Consider the following 6,512-nt stretch of genomic DNA (forward strand, 5'->3'; position numbering starts at 1 on the left):
GTTGGCTGTTGTGAAGGGGTTTCTCTTCACCATGGAAATTATTCTGTGATCATCCACCACTGTTGTCATCTGTGGGCATCCAAGTCTTTTTGCATTGCTGAGTTCACCAGTGCTTTCTTTCTTTCTTTCTTTCTTTCTTTCTTTCTTTCTTTCTCAGGATGTACCAAACTGTAGATTTTGCCACTCCTAATATTGTAGCAATTTCTCGGATGGGTTTTTTCTGTTTTCGCAGCTTAAGGATGGCTTGTTTCACCTGCATGGAGAGCTCCTTTGACCGCATGTTTTCTTCACAGCAAAATCTTCCAAATGCAAGCACCACACCTCAAATCAACTCTAGGCCTTTTATCTGTTTAATTGAGAATGACATAACAAAGGAATTTCCCACACCTGCCCATGAAATAGCCTTTGAGTCAATTGTCCAATTACTTTTGGTCCCTTTAAAAACAGGGTGGCACATGTTAAGGAGCTGAAACTCCTAAACCCTTCATCCAGTTTTAATGTGGATACCCTCAAATGAAAGCTGAAAGTCTGGACTTTATCTCCATGTCCATTATATAACTATAACTTGAATATGTTTCAGTAAACAGGTAAAAAAACAAAATTAGTGTCAGTGTCCAAATATATATGGACCTAACTGTATGTCCAGACCTGGAGACAGTGTCATGGTTTCATTGTAATACTGCATAATGACGGGCGGCACGGTGGTGTAGTGGTTAGCGCTGTCGCCTCACAGCAAGAAGGTCCGGGTTCGAGCCCCGTGGCCGGCGAGGGCCTTTCTGTGCGGAGTTTGCATGTTCTCCCCATGTCCGCGTGGGTTTCCTCCGGGTGCTCCGGTTTCCCCCACAGTCCAAAGACATGCAGGTTAGGTTAACTGGTGACTCTAAATTGAGCGTAGGTGTGAATGTGAGTGTGAATGGTTGTCTGTGTCTATGTGTCAGCCCTGTGATGACCTGGCGACTTGTCCAGGGTGAACCCCGCCTTTCACCCGTAGTCAGCTGGGATAGGCTCCAGCTCGCCTGCGACCCTGTAGAACAGGATAAAGCGGCTACAGATAATGAGATGAGATGAGACTGCATAATGACCCAATTGTGTGATAAATATTGAAAACAAGTCCTTTAGTGTGTGTGTGTGTGTGTGTGTTATGAATGAGGAAATTATTTAGCAGCAGGTTTACAGCACTTGCTTCATCTTTATCTGACCAGGAAGTATGAATGAGTCAGCATAACCAAATATACATCAATTACACAACACATACAATACTTATTTATAGGAAGTAAACCATGACAGTAACTTAAAGTAACAGCACAACTGAAATCCTGAATTGTCTAAGGTTTAGATTTGGTGAAAAAACTAAACAAAACAAAACCTTTTGGCAGAAGATACAGTAAGAGGCTAAATAATAAATAATAAAATAACATACTTTCTCACATACTCACCAAAACACACTACAAATCCTGAAAGATCATTAATGAATCAATGAATTAATGAACCCTTTATTGTCACTGTTACCAGTGAAATTGACCATCAACCTGTCCTTACAGAGGGGGAACAGGACAGGAAGACAGGGATAAAAGATATCCCTGGGATAACTTTAACATGAAGAGAAACAAGCCAGGCAGAGGATGAACTCTGAGTTACTTCAATGACACACTGACTTGGAAAAGAAACCCAACCCAAATCAGTTTTGTGTAATTTTCAGGTCATCTGATCTGTGTGTTTATCATCCTCATGTGACACAGCGCTGCATCTGGATTACGATTCAAACCTCTGATCTAAGGGAAATGAGTAATATTTAATAATGAGTTTGGTTAACTACACAGTTTATTAATAAACACCATCCTGTTGGTGTGTTCTGGGTATAATCTTGATCACCTGGAAATTCTCCACTATGGTTTTGATGCCACTTTGACAAACGAACAGTGTGAATATGACTAAATGGACACCATTAGGCTGTTTTCACATACACACTGTTTAGTGTGTTTGCTATTATATCTGTATTTTATTACTCTAGTCATTATCATCATCATTATCTGTAGCCGCTTTATCCTTCTACAGGGTCGCAGGCGAGCTGGAGCCTATCCCAGCTGACTACGGGCGAAAGGCGGGGTACACCCTGGACAAGTCGCCAGGTCATCACAGGGCTGACACATAGACACAGACAACCATTCACACTCACATTCACACCTACACTCAATTTAGAGTCACCAGTTAACCTAACCTGCATGTCTTTGGACTGTGGGGGAAACCGGAGCACCCGGAGGAAACCCACGCGGACACGGGGAGAACATGCAAACTCCACACAGAAAGGCCCTCGCTGGCCCCGGGGCTCGAACCCGGACCTTCTTGCTGTGAGGCGACAGCGCTAACCACTACACCACCGTGCCGCCCTTATTACTATAGTGATTGCACTAAATAAATGCCATGACTTGATGAGGTATTGTAGCGTAAGATGCGATTTACATGATGATGTTGTAGCTTCAGTAAACAGCAGTTGTCATCAGGAGCAGTGGTGATCAGTGACTGGTGATTGGGAACAATGGTGTTTAATGGAGTTGTAGTCAAGACCACCTAAACTGAGACCAAGTCATGACCAAGACCAAAGTGTATCGAGACAGTCAAGACCAAGACTTTGAGGGGTTAAGACCAAGGCAGGGCAAGATGGAGTCAAGACGAGAACCAGACCAGTGTGTGTGTGAAGGGGGCGGGGGAGGGATGACGGCCATTAAGAGTAATGAAAATTTTGAATTAGCAATGAGTGACATTATTGGTCGTATTTGAAGCAGGAAGTTTTGCATCCAATCACAGTAACGATGTGGACAAACAAATCAGACATAACACAGGCAATTTAGTCAGCTGTCCATCACTAGCTATGACGACTGCTTCATTAGGATGCGCAGAAATGCAGATGGGCTGTGAGGCCTGCACCAGAGCAACATAAGGCCTAACGAAGCACCTTGCACAGTAAGGTAAGACAAACGATGTTGTGCCCCCATCGTTTTGTCTCTCTGGACCTCCAGACCTGATGCCAAGTGGTGCACAAAAGTGCCACAGACCTGACGGGTATGGAAGTTGCCTCACAGTGACAACTGACTTACCGAGTGATGCCATCCATTGGCCATTTGAGTGGCTCTTCCACATGCCATCTGGTGGTGTGCCATTGACCCTGTTGGGTTCATCTGCCACATTGCACCGAAAAGCGCCCTGCTGCCAGTGATGTACTATTTAACCCATAGCTGGAACCCAGGCAGGTGCGACCACTCCGGGTCAGAGCAGACCTGGGAGCAATGCTGATTAAGGGGTCACTCCACTTTCCCCAATACTCAAGTCCTCCTGGACCTGAGACTCACCACCGGTTCCAGTTTAAAGTCAGACCCAGAACTAATACAAGCAATTTAGTGAAATCCACGCAGTTGTGGTCTTGACTGGCCTTGAAATAAAATCCCGAGTCCTCTATGTCTGAGACCGAGACAAGACCAAGGAAAAATGCAGTCGATTCTGAGATGAGACCGAGAAATTCAAAAAGTTGTCTTGAGACCAGTCTCGAGTTCTACAGCAGTGGTGATTAGTGATTGATCATTAGGAACAGTGGTGATTCGTGATTAGTCATCGAGAACAGTGGTGATTGGTGATTGGTCATTGGGAACAGTGATGATTACTGATTGGTTATCAGGAACAGTGGTGTTTAGTGATTGGTCATCAGGAACAGCAATGATAAGTGATTGTCATTAGGAACAGTGGTGATTGGTGATTGGTCATCAGGAACAGTGTTGATTGGTCATCTGGAACAGTGTTGATTGGTTATCAGGAACAGTGGTGTTTAATGATTGGTCATCAGAAACAGTGGTGATTGGTCATCAGGAACAGTGGTGTTTAATGATTGGTCATCAGAAACAGTGGTGATTGGTTATCAGGAACAGTTGTGTTTAGTGATTGGTCATCAGGAACAGTGATGATAAGTGATTGGTCATCAGGAACAGTGGTGTTTAGTGATTGGTTATCAGGAACAGTTGTGTTTAGTGATTGCTCATCAGGAACAGTGATGATAAGTGATTGGTCATCAGGAACAGTGGTGTTTAGTGATTGGTCATCAGGAACAGTGGTGTTTAATGATTGGTCATCAGGAACAGTGGTGTTTAATGATTGGTCATCAGGAACAGTGGTGTTTAGTGATTGGTCATCAGGAACAGTGGTGTTTAGTGATTGGTCATCAGGAACAGTGGTGTTTAGTGATTGGTTATCAGGAACAGTGGTATTTACTGATTGGTCATCAGGAACAGTGCTGATTGGTCATCAGGAATAGTGGTGTTTAGTGATTGGTCATCAGGAACAGTGATGATAAGTGATTGGTCATCAGGAACAGTGGTGATTGGTCATTAGGAACAGTGGTGATTGGTCATTGGGAACAGTGGTGATTGGTCATCAGGAACAGTGGTGTTTAGTGATTGGTCATCAGGAACAGCGATGATAAGTGATTGGTCATCAGGAACAGTGGCGATTGGTGATTGGTCATTAGGAACAGTGGTGATTGGTCATTAGGAACAGTGGTGTTTAATGATTGGTTATCAGGAACAGTGGTATTTAGTGATTGGTCATCAGGAACAGTGGTGTTTAGTGATTGGTTATCAGGAACAGTTGTGTTTAGTGATTGGTTATCAGGAACAGTGGTGATTGGTCATTAGGAACAGTGGTGATTGGTGATTGGTAATCATGAACAGTGGTGTTTAGTGATTGGTCATCAGGAACAGTGATGTTCAGTGATTGATCATCAGGAACAGTGGTGATTGGTCATCAGGAACAGTGGTATTTAGTGATTGTTCATCAGGAACACTGGTGATTGTTCATCAGGAACACTGGTGATTGTTCATCAGGAACAGTGGTGATTGGTCATCAGGAACACTGGTAATTGTTCATCAGGAACAGTCGTGTTTAGTGATTGGTCATCAGGAACAGTGCTGATTGGTCATCAGGAACAGTGCTGATTGGTCATTAGGAACAGTGCTGATTGGTCATCAGGAACAGTGGTGTTTAGTGATTGGTCATCAGGAACAGTGCTGATTGTTCATCAGGAACAGTGCTGATTGGTCATAAGGATCAGTGCTGATTTGTCATCAGGAACAGTGCTGATTGGTCATCAGGAACACTGGTGTTTAGTGATTGCTCATAAGGAACAGTGCTGACTGGTCATCAGGAACAGTGCTGACTGGTCATCAGGAACACTGGTGATTGGTCATCAGGAACAGTGCTGATTGGTCATCAGGATCAGTGCTGATTGGTCATCAGGAACAGTGGTGTTTAGTGATTGGTCATCAGGAACACTGGTGATTGGTCATCAGGAACACTGGTGATTGGTCATCAGGAACAGTGCTGTTTGGTCATCAGGAACAGTGCTGATTGGTCATCAGGAACACTGGTGTTTAGTGATTGCTCATAAGGAACAGTGCTGACTGGTCATCAGGAACAGTGCTGACTGGTCATCAGGAACACTGGTGATTGGTCATCAGGAACACTGGTGATTGGTCATCAGGAACAGTGCTGTTTGGTCATCAGGAACAGTGGTGTTTAGTGATTGGTCATCAGGAACACTGGTGATTGGTCATCAGGAACAGTGCTGATTGGTCATCAGGAACACTGGTGATTGGTCATCAGGAACAGTGCTGATTGGTCATCAGGAACACTGGTGATTGGTCATCAGGAACAGTGCTGATTGGTCATCAGGAACACTGGTGACTGGTCATCAGGAACACTGGTGATTGGTCATCAGGAACAGTGGTGTTTCATGATTGTCATCAGGAACAGTGGTGTTTAATGATTGGTCATCAGGAACAGTGCTGATTGGTCATCAGGAACACTGGTGATTGGTCATCAGGAACAGTGCTGATTGGTCATCAGGAACACTGGTGATTGGTCATCAGGAACACTGGTGATTGGTCATCAGGAACAGTGCTGTTTGGTCATCAGGAACAGTGGTGTTTAGTGATTGGTCATCAGGAACACTGGTGATTGGTCATCAGGAACAGTGCTGATTGGTCATCAGGAACACTGGTGATTGGTCATCAGGAACAGTGCTGATTGGTCATCAGGAACACTGGTGATTGGTCATCAGGAACAGTGCTGATTGGTCATCAGGAACACTGGTGACTGGTCATCAGGAACACTGGTGATTGGTCATCAGGAACAGTGGTGTTTCATGATTGTCATCAGGAACAGTGGTGTTTAATGATTGGTCATCAGGAACAGTGGTGTTTAATGATTGGTCATCAGGATCAGTGCTGATTGGTCATCATGAACAGTGGTGATTGGTTATCATGAACAGTGGTGATTGGTTATCATGAACAGTGCTCATTGGTCATCAGGAACAGTGGTGTTTAGTGATCGGTCATCAGGAACAGTGCTGATTGGCCATCAGGAACAGTGGTGATTGGCCATCAGGAACACTGGTGTTTAGTGATTGGTCATCAGGAACAGTGGTGATTAGTCGTGATGTGAGCTGAAGAGCTGTATCAAGTGCAGGA

The sequence above is a fragment of the Neoarius graeffei genome, chromosome 6 (genome assembly GCF_027579695.1).
Source record: "Neoarius graeffei isolate fNeoGra1 chromosome 6, fNeoGra1.pri, whole genome shotgun sequence".
Lineage (NCBI taxonomy): Eukaryota > Metazoa > Chordata > Actinopteri > Siluriformes > Ariidae > Neoarius > Neoarius graeffei.